Source organism: Pelecanus crispus, chromosome 3, assembly GCF_030463565.1.
Source record: "Pelecanus crispus isolate bPelCri1 chromosome 3, bPelCri1.pri, whole genome shotgun sequence".
Taxonomy (NCBI): domain Eukaryota; kingdom Metazoa; phylum Chordata; class Aves; order Pelecaniformes; family Pelecanidae; genus Pelecanus; species Pelecanus crispus.
Genome location: NC_134645.1, coordinates 114,691,636 through 114,711,138, shown reverse-complemented (window position 1 = coordinate 114,711,138; position 19,503 = coordinate 114,691,636).

The window sequence follows — 19,503 nt, the reverse complement described above, 5'->3', positions numbered from 1 at the left end:
AAAATAGCAGCTGGTCTTACAGAGTTCTGGGAAACTTAATTCCTTAGTATGAATAAAGCACTGAGCTCGGTGGCTGGAAAGCACTCTGTGCTGTAAGATGGAGCATTATGTATACCAGTGAATATGCAGAACTGTGTAGTATATTTTAAAAGTAATGAAGCTTCACACCTTCAGCTTTGCTATTAAAACTTTGCCGAGAGCTGGATTCACACTGCTGCGCTGCTGAGAGTTATTAAGGGTGCATGTGAACCGAGGGAAAATGACTGCCCTTCTTAACAGCCGTGAAGGTTTTACACCGGCAGCCTGGCTCCAGCCAACACAGGACTTACCCGGCAAGGTAAAGGAGAGAGAAACTGGTCGTGTCGTGAAGGGCAGCTAGAAGGATATGGGAAATACATAGCTCTGGTGAGTCAAGTTGAAGATACTTGGGGCTGAATTTTCAAGCTTCCTTTCCTAAACTGTGAATGCAAGCTGCAGGCAGGCAAGTATAGGCCAGAGACAACTCAAAGAAATGCTGACTTGCTCATGAAAATGCAGATTTTACAGTTGTGTGTGTAAGAACATTCGCATAGCAAGTAAGAAGCTGTGAACTGCTTCCCTTGATGCAGACTGAGCTTAGCCATCTTCGGTTCAGGCTCAGTTTTAAGGAAAGTAGCTGATTACTGAATCTGGATGAGAATCAGGCCATTTGCATCGAGTTTTTGCATTCTGTTTCAGCTGTACATTTATGAGATATCCAGAGGCGCGGGAACTGAAACTGAAGAAAATATTTGTGGGATTACGCAGAGATGGAAGCTGCCACTGGTTTGCACGTGTGAATGTTGCCAGTGCGTTTCGGTGGCTTAGAATGAAAGTCTGGTGCTTGCTCATAATGAAAGTTGAACCCAAAACTGGCCATATTCAAATTCCCAATGCCCAACAAACCAGAGTATGGGGGCTTAAGGCAGAAGAGAGGGGCGGCACCAGGTAAAGATGCTGTTATATTTACTTTAGTGCTTTAGAGTTGATTAGAGTTGGGTGAAAATGATTAGCTGAAAGGATTCTGAGTAAACCAATTTAAAATGTAATTATGAAGGGCTCAAGATAGTGGTGTGTGTGTAATTATGTTTCTTGCCCGTGTGCACTGTACTTGGTGATTTTGTTCTGCAGTGAGTGGAAGGGGGAGGAAGGGGCGTGCAGGGGAATAGCTGCACGGGGAGCAGCTGCTGTTGACGGGCTGCTTGCGCTGGGTTTATCCTGCGATCTGAAGGCGCTCTTTTAGCTGTGCATGAGCTAGTGCTGAGCTGGGTATCAAGCCCGGTGTAGTCATAGCAATGTGTAGTTGCGTTTCAGCTGCTCGGAACTGGGGACAAACAGCTGGGCAGGCAGTCACAGCGAGCTCTGTGCTGCTCTCCCGGGATGCTCCCAGGCTGTGCCACAAAACCAGCTCAGGGTTGCCCATGTGAGCTGTGGTGTAGCTTGGGACAAGTCCACTGACATTCTGGCCGGCAGCATTTCACGGTTGTCTGCATCGCCCTTGTGACCAGCAGCGGGGAGTAAGCCCCGTCTGGTGGGCAAGTTGCCACAGGCCAGCTCGCGTCCATGCTGTTGGGAGCGAAGCCACTCCGGGATGGGCTTGTGGCATCCACACCACGCGCTCTGAAGTGAGGCGCATCCATAGGGAGTGGGTGTGTGAGTGGGGGGGCTTGTTCCCCTCGACTGTGCTTTGCTCTCCTTCCAGACGCTGGCCCGGGGCTGGAGCCTGGGGTGAGCAGACCAGCGCAGCGTTGACACTGCGCACACCCAGGAGCCGTGCAGGGTCAGCCACGCAGACCATGCGGAGGCACCTTCTTGAGGCTGTTGCATCTGGGCTTTCCTCCAGGTGTTCTTCTTCTGTATTCTCATATTACTGAAGGCACAAAAGGTCAGGAAATGTTCCTAGCATCCTTCTTACGTTAAACAGGGAAGACAGTGAGTGAGAGAAAGGAGAGAAGAAATCACCGGTGGAAGGTGGGCTGTAACAGGGAAGTCATTAAGGGGGTGAAGTCAAGAGTGCTAAAATGCATTTTATCATCAGTGGTGAAGGGACATGATACAAATGAGCGTGTTTGAGGTAGTGAGCTATGCACAGAGGCACGTTTAGGACAGAAAGTGAAAGGACACGTTCCGGCTGACTCATGCACTCATCCATAGCCCGAGAGTTATCCCTTCTGTAAGAGACGCAGCCATAGCCAGGCAGCTGCTGTGCCGCACGTGACTCGCCTTCATCTTACGTGGGAACAGAGGCAGGCAGGAGCCTCCTGGGACAGTGTGCTCAATCTCTGCTCTCGCATCCTGTAATTCCTGATCAGGCACAATCTTAAAAAATAAAAAAGCAGTGTTGTGCCCATGTTGTTTCATCATTTCCTTATGCTCTCTGTCTGTCTGCTTTCTGTTACTGGCCTTAATTGGGTTGTTAGCTGCTTGGGGCAGCAGCACTCTTCTTGTCCTCTCATCATTTGCTGCAGTGGGCCAGTATCATGTAGACTATCACGTTGGCACTTCAGACACATCCACTGGCATGTTTTGGACGTGGACTGCAAGATAGAGACGTTCCATTGGGACAGCCACATTTCCACAGCGGGAAAACCCATGTTTCTGTTTTGTCCTTTGATCAGTAGGTGCTGGTGTGTGTCTGAGGTTCCTGGTGATTTTTCAGCACAAACAACTAATCCTTTTCCTACTTAATCATTCAGTCAGCACCAATGTGTGCCTCTGAGTAATGGCCTGAAGACCAGAACTTCTAGCCAAATCTTGCATTTTGTTAAAACCACAAATCAAACTTTGAAAAATTGGCGCAATAAGAAATAAAGCTTCCCAATAAAGAGAAAGGAGTAATTCAGCTGCTGTCATCTTAGCTTTTAATACCTTCTTGCAGGAAAGAACTATTTTTGGAAGATGGCAAGGGAAATGAAAAGGGGTAGCAGTGCCTACAGCTGATAACACTGACCTGTTTTCCTGGCATTCCTCCAAATGCAAGGCCAGCTTTGCTTGAAGTATAGATGATTCATCAGTTGAATTGCAAGCAGATAGTGTGGTGCAGAAGCACAGTCATAGACACGTTATTATTTCAATAACCTGAGTTTTAGCTGTTCCACTTTAAAAACTAATGAAGCAAATAATGTTATGACACAGATGTAGGCAGTGAAAATGTGTCACAGAAAGGCAATTAACCTCTGTACTAATAAAGTCTGTCAAATTAGTAAAATATTTTTTATCTATTATAATAGCTAATAAGAAATATATAGGCCATGAGTATTCAATGCCGCAAGCCTTGTGGAATCATTTATACCTTTGAAAAGTAAATGTAAAACTTCATCAAGGAAAAGCAGGAGGTTTTTATATCTTCTTTGCACAGGTGTAAATGACTAAAAAGTCACTGGGTGACTTTTGCTGGGGTGGGTTGTGGATTTCTCAGGTCCCATTGGCATCGTGTCCCTCCTACTGCAGCTAAGGTTGGGCTTTTATTTCCACATACAGGCATCCTTTAATCACTCACCTGTGATATTATCGGTTCTGTCGAACATCCATGGGGCATTCTGAGCTGAAACACAACTGATTAAGAACCAAAGCAAAATGGATTCTGTAATCCAGCTACCTAGCTGGAGAAATGGGATTATATCAGATGGTTGCCTGGAGCAGGAGAAGGTTCTCTCCAGTCCTTGTCCTCTCTCTGCCTCAGCATTCATGATTTTTCCCACTGAGAGATAGCGTGAAGCTGATGTAGAATGTGAACCAAAGCTAGGTCAGGTAAATGCAGGCTTGAAATTCTCTGCAAAGTCAAGTAAAAGTTATTGTGGACAGAACTGACTGCTCCCATGGGAGGAACAGCAATATTTCTGAAACTAAGTGAGCTTCCTAATCCATTAATGTTCTAAGCGTTGTGCTATAACCATCGCTTAGCTGCTTCACGTTGTATTTTGAACAACTTAGTCTATTGGTGAACATCACATCTGCAGTTCTTTCGCATTGTAACGTCACCAAAGTTGCCGGATGCTCAAACATTGACAGTACAAATACACAGAAAAACATAGCCTGACCTTGTGTATGTCTTTTAGGTGACACAGTAGTAAAACATCCTTTTATCTTGTTTGCAAACACTTCAGACGAATGCATTAAGGCACTACAAGGTTAAAATCCCTTATTACTCCAACAACAGTCACCTGCCATCTTTTCTCTTAAAGTGAAACTTTTATAGTGTCGCGTCTCATTCACAATCCTACACAACCATACCTTGTGCTGGTACGAGTGTGATAAAAGCAAAATTTTATCAAAGGCTTTCATATCTTAACTGTGTCCTACCTCTATATCTACAGAAGTGTTACTGTTAAAAGTGTTAAATAATATTTAAATATTAATAATTAACAACAAACACCTCATATAAATTATCATTATCAAAGGGCACGTGCTCCTGATTATGGCCTCTGTCTTTGTGCTCCCCCACACTGTACCCTCTCACCTTTCCCGGCACAAAGGACCTTGTGTGTGTCTCCTGTGCTTCCTACCATGGTCAAGACTTCTTTGATGGGAGGTATTGCACTGAAGAGCAGGCGTGGACCTGAATGACGGCTTTTCCCATGGACAGACAGCCTGTAACCCTCTCCCTTTGCATACATAAGTCCTCCTTCTGATTTCAATTGAATCGTTTCGTATGACTTTGACTAACCAAGTGGTTGATCTGATCACCCACATGACCACCCACCAGGGTACACGTCACGTCTTGCACAGCGTATGGGACTGCCAGCAGTGTTAGCAACTGTGTCTCAGTGATACAGTTTCTGGTGCAGCCATCTTTTGCCCAAGCCTTCATCAGGCTGGCTCTTGTTAAATTGTATTCAGAGGCTTAAACAGCCTTTGACTGAATTATTCACTACAAAATATGAAATTTGGCTGAACTTGATTAAAAGAAATGGCAGAAACCATGTTATTTTAATCATGAGTGAGTTGTTGCCTTTGAATTTGTTCTAATTAAACATCAGGTCAGATTAACTACTCAAAGGGTCTTACTTTTGTACCAAGTCTTAAAGTAATGAATAGTTTGATAAGTTTTGAATTCTTTTAGACAGGCTATTTGTTGCTTGGAAAAACAGCTTTCTGTGCATTTTTAATTGCACAGTGAAAATTATATTAAAAGTTATTTTTTTTTACTTCTTATCTATATTTTAAGAAGCTTTGAAAGGATTAATTAAGCATCCAAACTACCTGCTGAGGTAGGTAAATGTTACTATCTCCACTTTTCTGATGGAGAATCTGAGGCACAATGCCACGTAAAGCCTGAATCCACCATGTCTCTGTTTCAGAAAAAGACAAGGAAGATCAGCACCTGCCAGGGAGCAATTAATAGATTAACAGAATCAGGTGTGAGTGGCTTTCCCAAGGTCAAGCTATGATGTCGTGGATAGACAGTTGCAAGCATTTGAGTTAATGAGTTACTGGTGGTGAGCTGAACTGTGAAAACTCAGAGGATACGTGCTCCTCGTCACAAGTGATGTACATGACAGTACAAACTGCCATGAAACTTAATGTTTGTGGTGCCGCAGGATAGCCTTGCTATGGCTCAGCTGAATTCCTAGGCCACGGCATCTTGATAGCTGGCGGTCCTGTGTCTCTGTGTCAAACTCTTGCCTCCTATGGTGTGATCTGTAGGGATTCAGAGATCTGCTCTGCAGATCCAGGCATGGGAAAGGAGCTAAAAGAGCCAGTTTGGCTCTGGTTGTTCTTGGTAGTATCTGTGGACTTTGATGATTTCCACACCTGAAATCTGAAACATTTTCTTATACTCAAGGAAGTTCTTCACTTTAAAAACACCTCCATCAAATCCATTCTTCCTGTTGGATGAGTAGTTTTTACTAAAAATAGCACAATTTACCATTTGTCTGTATTTAATGATAAGCCCCTACAAGAACCATCACTCATCTGTGGGCTGAAAACAGCCCTTCATGTTGCGCTCTTTCTGCTTTCTGTTCATCTGTATCCCAGTCCTCATCAACAGTTTCCCGTGGGAATTGTTATATTAAAAATGTAATGACAGAAATGTTGTTTTGTACAGGACTGTTCAGGAAAACGATGAATGCTGTGCAGATGTGCGTATTAAAAGCTCTGTATCTCTAGGAAATACACTGCTGTGTTTTGATAGGTTTTTCTCTAAAGCTGTAATTAACCACAGTCAGCAGCATGCTTGAAAGGGTTAAAGGAAAACAGCTTTGAGGAAATATTCAAAGCCACGTGTAGGTGCTGCACATTTGGCATGCAGTTGCATGCATGCTTGCAAAAAACGCAATGGGAAGTGTGTCAATCGCCTCTCTTTGCAGCTGCACATAAGTCTGTGTAAGCAAGATGCTGGTTGCCACATAATTAGGGCATGGGGCTGTGTCCCAATGCCCCAGTTTCTGTTGGTGACCCTGCAGTGGCCTGGCATGTGACAAAGGACAAAGCATTCAACTGCTCCAGGTCAGTGCCATCACAAAGCAGGTTGACCACACGTCTGTGTGAGTCACCTGGTGCTGCAGTGTTACAAGTGCTATCAAGATGCAGAGTACAAAGCTCAGTGTTAGTCCTGATGTTATCTTCCTTGCTGTTAAATCTGACTATCTGCTATGTCCAGTTTGAGATCTCAGAGCTTATCTGCAAAGTGCGTTGCATGAACACCTGATAGATTGTCTGAGGCTCTGTAACAAATATTTCCCTTTTTTGCTTCTGCTAAAATTTCTCAGGCTGCTGCACAAGTCTGTGGAATAAATTTCAGTAAGATGTATGACCTACCAGAAACCTAGGTACTTTGCTAAGACGCATTTCTTCAACTCTGCCTTCAGTACTGAAAGCACAGATAATAGCAGACATCAATAACCATATTTTTAAAAGTTATATATAATGTATGAAAGTATAAATGAATTATATAGCTATATTTGAAAACTGAACGGTATATATTCATATTTATTTTCATCTATAAAATTTCTCCCTGGGAGGAGAAGAGAGAAAAGAAGAAAGATCAACATGTGACAGATGCACATCAGGGAAGTGGGCTGTCACACTGCAGGGAGGTGTTGAGATATCACAGAGATGGGCATGCTACACAAACCTGAGCAGAACAAAATACACTGTTTGGAAAATTGAGCAGACGTAGAAATCATTAGCTGACTTAGTGCGAAATGGTGCTGAGGTGAACTACAATTTTTAAATAATATGCAATCTGGAGGAGTCTCTGTAAAACAGGTGTTAGAGTTTCAAGTTGAACCTTTTACGTTTGTCCCTAAAGGCAGATCTGTTAAGTTTTTTCTTTGTGAGGGTATAGGCTTGAGGGGAATCACCTGTACCACAGCAGTATCCTTTGTTTTTAGAAATGGAACTGCAATCTGCTGCCCGTGCTGCTCCGAACTAACCTTTGAGTCTGCTCTTGCAATCCAGTATCTGTTTTCTGAGCCTAAGCTTTAAGTCACAGGCTTTGCAGCAGTCTCCCCGGAGAGCTTTGAGGCAGTTCATCAAAGCAGGTGGAAGGAAGAGTATGTTGTAATAGATCTTTCATTCTTGCATATGAGTAACAGGGAGGAACACAACATGCTGTCTGTGGACATAATTTTTCTTTAGAAACCAATCATACCAGGACTATAAATATAAGGAATGTATTACAGGTGCATGTACAGCCTTAAATATTCTTCTCTGCTGCCAAAGTGTGTGTATTGGTGTGATTTTGTTATGGATGGAGAGAAATACTGTCTTTTATTTTTGTGACAGCTCAAATACTGTGTTAAACAAATTACTCCCAGGACATCTCAAACATTTTTATTATCTGAGCAGCTCAATCCAAACGATTAGTTTGTGTTCAACTTCCTAGGTAAGTTAATAAGCTTTTTAGAGTATTTTGTAATTGCAGTTTAACCGGCGTCTCAGAATTTATGCTTCTGTTTTGCCTGCTCAGCATTAGTATTGCTCATTCACTAGTCAAGCACTTATTTCCTAAAGCGGCCCCTTCCCCTTCTCAGTACCTGCACTCCGTTCCCCCTTGAAGCTTCACTTTCCTGGTAGCTCTTGCATGTCCTGAAGGATGTATACCTCTACCTGGGATAAATTATTCCTCACTGGGCCTATTCCAGCAGCATTCAAGAACTTCCAGACACCATTCGGAAATGAGTATGAAGTTGAAGCTAGCAGCTCTGCTGCCCAGGAGATTGAGTTGCTGTCATATTGCATCTGACTTGCATCAGATCAGAGTTTAGGATTTGGGTGATTTGTTCTTCAGATTAATGTCAATCTGTTTTAAATTAAAACACCCTTGGGCAAATCCTTTGCTATGATCAATGAACTGTCTGGCTGCAGTCAACCAACATTACAACAGACATGAATTTGGCCTCCTGGTTCATTGCCTCATCCCCTACAACATCACTTTCCTTATTTGATTCAGACATCAAGCCTTTGATCCTATAAGTTGTTGACCATCTTCCACCAAAATCAGTGAGAATGGAGGGTGCTTCGGTGTTCAACATCTTGTTGGTTTGGGCACAAGAAATGGACCACATATCTGCTCTACCTAAAATATAATTACGGTATATCTATGAGTGGGAAATCTGCTTTGCACCTGTTTTATCACAGGAACAAAAGGTGCAGGAAGTATTTGGAAAATGAGGAACACACCTGTGTGTGAGTATATAACAAAGCATCTTTATATATAATCATTTGCTATAAGTCATTTCAGAGTTGACAAGCTGTTTTTCAACTTCATGTCACCACTGCCTGATGCATCTAATTAGTCCTGTTCTCCAGCTGACAAATATCAGCTGCTCTTTCTAAAACGTGGTTTCTCCCTTAAGTACATCCTGCTGGCAAAGTTAAATATTAATTATCCTTTTTTTATTTTATGATTATTCATGGGTGCTAATGTCACTACACAATGAATGGGTAAGTCAATACCACAAAATATTGAAAGTGTTGTTTCTGAAACTCTGCAGCAGCTGAGATGTACGGAGCCATGCTAGAAATGAATGTGACAGTCGTGCCTTGTCTGTGCTGACAGTCGCGCATGTCAGTGGTGAGACTCAGAGCCCTGTGGTTTGGTGGATGGGGGCACTGGGCCTGGGTGTGGGAAAGGTAGAATCATAGAATCGTCTAGGTTGGAAAAGACCTTTAAGATCATCCAGTCCAACCATTAACCTACACTACCAAGTCTACTCTAAGCCAATCAAGGGTAGACTAGACTACCTTCTCTTCCCAGCTCAGATGCTAGCCTGTTTTATAACTGCATAAATCATCTCACCTTTTACTCTGCAGCTTGAAATTGCAAGGCACAGAACAGCACAGATATTGAGGTGCCCAGATACCTCTGCAGGTCTGAATTGTGTGGATTTGTACTTTTGGTGACTCTTTGGGTGGTGCTAGTCAGCTGGAGCTTTTCAGGGTCCTGCTGTCCTCCCTTCCGCCCTTTGTGCCAGTGATCGTAGGAGTCGGTGGTGGGCTCTACTCTTAACTCTCTGTCATGCTTTGCCCTACAGCTTCAGTAATTCTCTCTTCCCTAGTCTGCTGCCACCCATCAGGCAGAAGAGCACAGTCCTTCACTGAGCAAATGTAGACCCTCCTCATCGCCGCATTAGTAGGTAGCTATTTCACACAGATCCCATTTCTGTTTGCCTGCTTTCCCTCCAGCTGACCACAGCCAGTCTCTGCAAGCCTTCCTTTCAAAGCCAGCCATCGTTGTATGCTGGCCCTCAGGAAGATCCATATCCATGCCTTGTGAAGTGGGCTCAAAACTGGACACTGAGCAGGGAGATACGTTGTAATCGTGTTTTCTGAGACCAGTTATACCATCTGTACCTGCCCTATGACATCCTTAGCTGTTCCCACAAAAATGAAGTCGCCCATCTTGTCCACTTCGCTGCCACACTGATGTGAAGGCTGATGCAGTCATTTTCTTTCCCCCTGGAGGAGACACTGTATTTGTTCTGTCCAGCCGGATTTGCAGCTGGACTCATTTGCTGGCCCCATGCAGGGGCTGACATAGCTGTGCAAGCCCTTATCCTTTGTGCCTTTCAAAGCATTGTGTGCAACTTTGAAGCTGTTCCCTTCCTCAGGTGGCACTTCAGGGTATGCAGGCTCACTTTTACCTCAGTGTCTTTTGCTCACTGTAGTTCAATCCATCTGGCTCTCTGTGCAGATCAGAAAGCTGCTGAAATACAGGAGGATCTCCTGTAGCTGTTCCCGGCCTTATTCCAGTTTCTCACCTTGCCATTGACCTGACTTTCTGACCCAGCTTCTTTGTGAATGTTTTCTAGCATGACTAGCATTTTCTTACCCACATCACACAACCCAGCATGTCTGCAGCCCGGTGTGCTAGACTTGTCTTGCCTCCCTTTCTGTAGCCAGTGAAGTAGTTGGAGTTCAGCTGATTCACTGAGCCAGACCATAGGACTGAAATAGCAACTGACACTTGTTAGAGCTTGGGCTAACATTTTTGCAATATGTAGATGAAAGTTAAACTCGGTCCTAGAGCACTATGTTTTAGAAGCCTGGGCTGGTTTTTGGATATATTCATTATAAAGATAAAAATTAATAACATCTGTTTGCATTGCAAGTGCCCTGCTTAGGAAATGGAGTGCAAATAGCTATGCCTGGGTACCTGGGCCACAGATTTAGGTCATGGTTTTATTATATGAAAATTTGCATGTCTCTTTTGTGTTTTTAAGTGTCTAAAAAAAATGACACCTGATGGAGGTTTTGAAGAATGCTGTTTTTTTGCAGGTTAGATACCTGCTAAAGATCCAACTCCTGACCAAGAGAAACTGAGGTGGGTGGGTAGAATTAATGTGAACGTCAAAGCTCCCAAACTGGCAGTCATGGAGGATATCCAATCATTATAATTATTTCCAAGTAATTTAGCATATCGCTAATTATAATATGAGGTCATCTTGATGCAAAGTAATGTCTAATTAGACACAATCCCTTTTCAGATACTCGTAATAGATTCCAGAGAAAAACCTTTTGGCTCCTCTTATTGGGAACTTTTAGTTCTTAATTTACAATTTTTTTTTTGTAATTAATTTTTTGAGCAAACAGGGCAAATCACTCTATTTGAATTAATTAGCATTTCTTCCTTGGTTTCCTAGTCTCCCTCCCTATTAATCCTCTCTTTCTTCCCCTTATTTGAATATTACTCTAATTTATTCATGTTTGTTTGCAACCAGTGCATAATGATTTCAAGCCATAGGTGGGCAAGAGACTGCAGCACAAGAAAGTCTGCAGCTCTGGGAGGGAAGGTAGGTCTGCAGAAAGGTTGTGTTGGTCACCTTAATTTAGTTACAAACACCTTCTTGCATCAGGACTGGTAAGGGCAGCAGCAGAGTTAAGCAGGATTGTGGGACTGAGGAGGGATAGGGTAGCAGAGCGGTGGAAGGAACACTGCAACCATAGAGAGGGAAAATGATAAGCACTCAAGCAGGAAAACTGTCTGATCTGCATTTGCTAAAAAACATTATAAGCTGCATATTGTTTCACCTTGATACTTTATAAGAAAGTCCCTATGAGATCAGATTTGCAAAGAACACCTGGGCAGCGTTCACAGAAACATATCTCATCTTTATTAGTCAGTGTTTGTACAGCCACTTGCTTTTTCCAGTGTTTATACATATCAATTCTTTTACCTTACGCAGATGTACCATATGCTCTGTAGCAGGCAGATTTCTGCTCTAGTGCGCGCTCGCCCTTTCTCCCCTTGGAGCTGTGAATCTCTCTAGCTGTGAGAGGCAACGCTGTCCAGTGGTTTGAACTGTAGGCTGGGCGCCAGCAACTCCTAATGTTTTCTTGTCCTAGTTCTTTCCCTGACTTGTTCTGCATTTTCTGTGTCTGTCAAGCAGTGGAAACTTTTGTCAGGACAGTGGTGTCTCAGTGTCATAGAAAAGTGACAAGAAAGCCGTGTTTTTCACACGGTCTGTGATGTGAGACACTTTGGGTTTGTTTGGAATGGGAGTGCTCAAAAAACAGGGAACCCTAAGTTAGCAGGTGATTTTGTCTTGTTTTCCTCATCTGTAAAAGATCCATAACAATGCTTATCTACCTAACTCCCTTGGATGTTGCAAAGATTAATTCATGTTTGTAATGCACTTTGAAAATAGAAATTGCTAAGTAGCATTAACTCAATCAGAAATTGTTTTTCTGTTAAACAGGATCTTTATCTTTCCTATAACTTGCCTCTGCTGATCTCAGCTTGTACTTAATGTATTTGGAATTAAATCCAATAGGAGAAGCTTAGATTCAGGGACAGAATGACCATGAGAGAGGAGGAGGGTTTTGTAAGATACTAGATTGCTGCTTGGAGATGCAATCTACAATCTCAGTTTGAGGGCCAGATCAAGGTGAAATAGTGCTCTGTCCTAATAGATGCATTCATCTAATTTTCTGGTCAATTAAAAATCAGCCCAGACAATGCATGAAGACTGGGGAGATTAAATGGAATCTACAGAAACATCTCAGGGAACAAAAGAATACAAAGAAACTGAATCCGCTATGTTGGAGCAGTTGGGGCAGCCCTAATAAGAGGCAGTGCCCATTCTGGGAACTTCTCTGTGCTGAAAGAACTGTGGTATTCAAGATCATTTCTACACTAGTAAATAAAATAGGCCAGGGAACTGTTTGCTGGCCCCAAGGCCACCTGGAGTATCATGGCTTTTGACCATAAATTCTCTTCCTCTCCCACCCCAACAAGGTGGCCCATCCAAACTGTGTTTTGGGAATGGTCCCCGGCTATTGCTGAAAGGTGTCCAGGCATTGTTTGAGAGAGAGCTGGTTGCCGTGGGACAAGTCTGTGCCAAGGACTGCACTGACAGTCGAGCAGTGGGTGATGCTGTGCCAGTACTTGGGCCCATGCCCTGGCCCTCTTTGGTTGCCTAGTGCAGATAGCCCATATGTCTCTGACTCTCGGCCGCATCCTACTGTTCCTTCAGCCTTTCCTTGAATTCTTGGCTTGGTTTTATTTGTTTGTCTCAGAACAGCATTGCCAGAATCTGAACTGCCTTCTGGAGTGGGTCAGATCACCCAGCCCATCGCTGGCTGCTTAATGAGCAGAGGGAGACGTGCAGTCCTTCGGCATGGTGGGAAGTGCAGGGATGTATGCTTGGCTGGGCTGTGCGTGAAGAGTAAAAGGGTCAGTGCCCTGCCTCAACACACTAGTGCATGTACGGACCACGATGCGGATGCATTCATAGGGAAATTCTCCGAGCTGTCATTTCCCGGTCATAGCCAAGCTCTTAGGCTGTAATAACTCTGAAGCAAGGAAGTGGGTCTCAGCTAATAAAATGCCTTCTGTGTGCAGAAGGCAATAGAAGTTTGGTAATGCTACAGCTTTGGAAAGTGGGATGGAAAGTGGTTATGAAATCTAAATAACTTATTCTAGAAGAACTAATTTCTTCTAATTTTCAAAGCTGGAGAGTGTCATGTAGATCATTTGTAGGTTTCTGTGTGTAGTTACACATACAATTGTATTTATTTGACAAACACTGGGAAAATGGGATGATGATCTGAAATTAGAGGCTGACTCAGATGATTAGAATTTAATTTGTCACCAAGTGAAATTAGTAGCAATGAATAGAAGACATAAAATGACTTTATCAAATTTCCTGCACAGATCTTGTTTTACAGAAGAAAGAAAGTACAGCACATAAGACCAACTCAAAATATTGTAATAAATGTAAAATCATGATAGTCACTTTTAGCATATGGCAGAAAGAAATGAAAAAAAACTCCAAAGCCCTTTGCTTTCTAGAAAAGTGCAGATTGTGTCATTATGTGTAAGCTCTCCCAGTTCCCATGAAGTATGCGGGGAGGCCTGACTATACAACCTTCTCGTCCTTTTAGCAAGAAACGCTTTTCATACTGCAGATTATTAGGTCACATGCATAAATGAGGCACACACTTAACTAATATCCTGAACTGTGCCTTTTGCCACAGAAGTCAAAGGCGAGTTTTACATTATCCCAAACCAACCTTCAAATAACAACACTTGCTGTATGGCAACTTTTGTTTTTCATTAGGAGAAAGGTGATGAAAGAACAAGGAACTTTTCAGTCTTCCAAGGACCTCAGAAAGGTTCTCCTTAGAAAGGAGAAATCACAAGATAAGGCCGAAACATTTAAAAGGCTTTGACAAGTTCTCTTTCAAGCTTTGGGGGACTTCTAAATATTTGTGAAATTCATAGACTCTTTCTCTTCTGCCTGTAACAATATAAACTGTTCTGTGATCCATATTGGTAATAGCAACTGAGAGACAGATGATCAGAAGTCTAGCAGAAATCTAGCAATTTTTAATTGCTTGTAATCTTTAATTGAGATAGAATAAATTTAAGGGGACAAATAAGAGCCTGAGAAATGTGTTAAATGCAAACTGAGCTGGAGTGAGCATAATGTCTCCTGCTGGGACAACTGAAATGCAAAAGCCCATCTAGAAGCTAGGAACAAGGGTTGGGCTATGGAAAAATAGAAACCAGCATTCCTTGGCCAGGGAAGCAGATGTAATCACGAAATGATTGTAGGCTTGAGAAGCATTATTTCTCTGCAAGTATATGCCCTCTAATTCACCTGAAAGATTCTTATCTGTTTTCCCTCCTAAAGTGTGCATATATATCTAGATTACTCATAGAGATTATTTTTCTGCCTTTCATCCTTCAAAACGTATGTTTTGCTATTGTAAGGAGGCTTTTCACTTGTGACTGCAAGTTGCTGTGCAGACTGTCCCAAAGTAGACCTGCTGGCTGTATCTGGACTGGAGTTCTCACACCGAGGTGGGTGTGATCATCGTATTGGAGACACAGACCCAAGCTGTGGATAGTCACTGGCAGACCTTTGTGATGGAGGGCATTTAGTTTATCTCATTTAGTTTCTCTCATTGGGGCTCTTGTGTGGCACCCGTGCAGCACTGGCTGAAGCCTTTCTGCTGCATCGTGTATGGGAGGAAGAAGGGGAAGGTGGCATGAACATGCAGTGCCCTAGGTCCAAGGCTTAACAACCCCTCTCCCTGTCTGGCCCCACCTCTAGCACGAGAACTCTCTCCAGTTCCCTCATACCTGAAATTATTGTGGCCTGGTTTGTACTCTGCTTTGGACATCAGAAAACCAGCCTGAAACCCAGACTGTGCTCCTTGAAAGGTGATATTTGGAATCTATCCCATAGTGCTGGCTCTGCCACCCCTCTGAAGCCAAGGGTTGAGAAGGAAGGAAGGTGCCAGGAATCTGGCTGGCTTTAACTCTCCTTAAAATCACTGGTTGAGTGCTCCTTTATCAGATCCTGTAAGATGTTGAAGCTGGTGGTCCAGCAAGTACACAGGAAATCTCTGAAGATTACAGAACCAAGGTTAAGGCACACAGAGTGAAAGTCTAAGGAGCTCTTTGGGCCTGATGATGTGAGTAGGTAGCAAGCCAGGGGCCTTCCAGAGACCCACCCTGCTTCCCTGGCAAGCAAATGGGTGAGTGAGGAAAGGAGCTGGAGAGGGAAAAGGCACATAGGTCCCTTTCATCCTGGTCTGCCTTTTATTCCTTTTGGACATATCTTGAGGGGACAGGGTCTCTTTCTCCTCAAGAACATGTACACTGTTGATGGACCTTGCTTAGGATGAGCAAAGACAGGAATGGTTTCTTCTGTCCAAAGGCTAAGAGCAGTCTTGTTGTTTTAAGAACAACTTTATTTAATAAAGTGATGGAAAAATAAGCCTTTGATACAAATGGCTTAGACCCTCATCCTGCTGTGGCTGCTTCCCTGTGACATGTATGTGATACAGCCTGAGATTCACATGATTGCCAACCCTTTCCCTCTATTTTTTCATGTTTTTAAAGCCATTTCAAGTGTACATGTGAAGATTCCAAAAATATTAATACAAATGACATTAAAAGATGTTTCTGGTGCTCCTATTTAGACTGTTCTTGGCAGAGGGCTGGGGAGTTCAGCTACAGCTGTCCAGGCTTGCCAAAGCCAGCTGAGCAGCAGGTTCCCCCTCCTCCTCCCTCCACCACCAAGAAGGGAAAAAAAGTCTGTTGAGCCCTAGATAAACTTCAAAAATGTTAACAGAAAGAAGTGGAGAACAGTCTAGAAGCCAGATGTGGTGGGGATGAGGGAGGAAAAGATCTGGGCAGTCATGAAATGGTAGAGGGGAAGGGATTTATCATGGGATAGTAGGAAGGGCTGCAGAGGGGATTAAAAACAGGCAAGTGAACATTACTGGAGGCTGATGATATTACAAGGGAAATAGCTGCTTGCTGCTGGCTGTGTAGGAGGCTTGTCAGACTTGGGGAAGTAAAAGCATAGTGCTTACATCAACAGGATTTTATTTTTTTTTAATGGCATCTGGTCCTGTGTTGCATTTGGGCATGATATTTAGTGACCTACCTACATGTGACACATTTGTTGTAGGCAGTGTTGGTTGCTGCAGCTGGCAGGGACAGGAAAGCTTGCAGAGGGGAGCTCTGGAGCATGGGGCTCTGGTACTGTCCAAGCCCTGAACAGGTCCAAGCTGGGTACATCAGCGTCAGCACCGGAGGTGTCCCACTGGTGATTTAAGCTATGTGAGTTTCAATGTTCCAGCTTGAACTTTGGCTCTTGGGAGCCACTGTACTGAAAATAAAATGTGTGTTTGATTATGAGTGAAAAGGAGTGCCTGAGCCATCTTCAGCAATTTGAAAAAAAGGATTTGGTTTGGCCTTTTTGCTGCACATAAAAGTGGGGCACAGGGAGGGAGCGAGGGAGGGAGAATCCCTGCCCTCTCTAGCTCCGCAGTAGCAACCTAGGTGCAACCTGGAATTGCTGTGCCCACACAAATGCCACAACCTGAGCCTCAGCTTGGCTACATTCAGTGTTGGCCAGCTGCTGAGTTTTCCCCTGCGTAAAGAGCCCTGTGGGCCACAAGGCATGTCACGAGTGACGGAAGAGACCTAAGCTGTTCCTTGCTGGCTCAGAGGCAGTGTGGGAGAGCTGAGTGGACCTGGGCTGGGATTTAAATGGCATCTAGCAAAGCCTCGTCTGGGATGAAGCCCAGCTATGGCTCCTTGGTTCTCTGCTGCATCCCCAGCGTGGGCTGGATCAGCTCTTGCACACTATGGTGGACAGCTAGCTGCCAAAGGAGAGTAGCCAGAATGAGGTGTGAGGCAAGCAGCGTCCTTCTACAGCCCACCCTAAACCACAGGAGGCTACGGTGACTGCACAAGCCATGGGCGTCAGCCCCATCTCTGGGCAATCCCCAGAAGGGAGTGGGTGAGCCCTAGTCCCTCAGTACTGCAAGAGCTAAGCAGGAGATACATTCAGTCTCTACTGCTCATTAATGCCTTTTGCTCCTTATCCAAAGCCATGGGGTTTTCAGGCTGCAAGGAGCAGCCACTTTTGTAGAGCTTTTACTGTAATGTTTCATCAGACTGTGACCCATATTTGGGATAGCTTAGGTCCTTTCTCCCCCGCTACTGTTCTTTGGCACTTGAGTGTTGTTTTCTTGGTAGTGATGCTCTGCTCTTTTCTTTGGATCCCAGCTGGCATTTGCTTGATGCAGACAGAGCGCAGGAAGTTCTCAAAGTCCGTTTCAGAACATCAGATGCCCTTAAAGGTTTGAAATCAGTCCATGACTTTCCAAGAGCATTTCAGACATGCTGCAGAATTAGTGGGTCAGGTAAACAATGACTGAATCTTTTTTACTGTTGTGGGTTACAGACCCCTTCTGTTTCACTGGGCCTAGAGTTTTATTGCATGAAAAGGGATTGGACTGGATAAACCAGCAGTCTTTCCTAAGGACCTAGCATGGCATGATAATCACACAGTATTGTAGGCAACAGAGAGAATAGGAGCAATTGTATCCAATACCTGAGTTATTGGAACACGCCTGCCTGTTCATGTGAGCCAGGAGAGAAAGATTGTTTTTCCTTTCTGAAGAGGGAAAATTGGAGGGAAGCTGTGCCAGAACCTTTCCAGGTTTAGAGAAGTGGAGGAAACACCTGCTACGCCATCAGCATTCTTGTTAACAGTGACTGCATGAGTGACAGAATCTGTCCCTTCCGGAGATGATTCAGACTCAGAAGACTCTTGGTAGTGATGACACGAACGCCTGGTAGCTCCTGAAAGCAGAACTAATGAGCAGTGCCACTCACTTAGCGTATGGTTTGACAACAGATGCACATGTTGGTAATTAAGTATTTGGCTGCATTACATTATTTTATTTTTGGATTTCTCAAACACACACCCATCACAGTCTCTAGACACTTTTCCATGATTTAAAAACGTTAAACTTACAACAAAGGTAGAAAAATCAGCATGGGAAAACTAAGCCCCACTTTTCTGAAGGGCTCAGTAGCACATAGGCCTTCCTGTGCACCCCAAACCTAGGAAGCACAGGCTCTGTATAGCAAAAATATACATAGGGAATAATCCCAGGGACTACTCCCATGTTGAGCGGAGCTATGTCTGTCATTTCAGGCTAAACTAGTACACAAGTCTTGGACCAGAGTTTTCTTCTACTGTATGATCACATCCATCACTGCTTGTGACCCAGCAAAGGCTTGGAATGGCTTTGAACTTCATGAACTTCATAAATACCTGAATGCAATTATACCTTGCAGCGCTAGAGAGCAGATTCAAATCCTTCATCTTAGAAGAGATCTTCTGGAATGTTTTATTCTGTCCTTGCATGCCAGCAGTTAATATATGTCAACATGTTAATGCTGACCTCAGCTACAAGCTGCAAAATATGTACATAATGGTGCTTGCTGGAGCATCTTGCTCCCAAATTTTACACCTGTTCTAACTCAGTCCAGATACTTATTAAAACTCTTGTTTGGAGCCCATGCAGCTTTGTTCTGTATATCAGATGTACTGGAGGAACAGTTGCCCAAACAATGATGGAATTGCTTCTCAGCCCACTCTACCCAGGTTTCTGTGGTGGGTTGTTAAGGAGGAATTAGGGTGCATCATAAGGGCATGATGAAGAAGCATATGATGACTGGTGAGGTGACCTGGTCCAGGAATAGTGCATGACATTATGGTTTTCCCTGGACATTATCTTACAGGTTAATGGTTTCCTTTTGCATGAAAGTTAGGAGCTAGGCTACCTATGTTGAACTTGAGTTCATTTTGTGATTCTGAAAGCAGCAGAACTAGGGAGAAGGCCTGTTCTCTATCCTGATGTTAGTAATGGTACACAGCAGAGGTCCAAGATCTACTGGAATATCGTTGTAAAACCACCTTGAAGTTGCTGAATATTTTGAATGTCTGGAGTCTTGTCTAGAAATTCTCAACCTTGTTTTACTATTCAAAGAAGTTCCAAGAATTTGTCACCACTGCCTTCCAAAAGTATAGTTGTTCACAGACTGTGCCATCTTTCCATGAAAGGATAAAGTAAAATCTTGTTTTGCTCTCTATATTTGTAAGCATGGTTCTAGAGCTAAAATTGCAAGATACTGGTGCAAAGATGCTATTTTACTGACTGAGAGGTGTCTCTGTGTATCTTTCTGTGTTCCTTTTCACTGGCAGGAAAGTCTGCCTG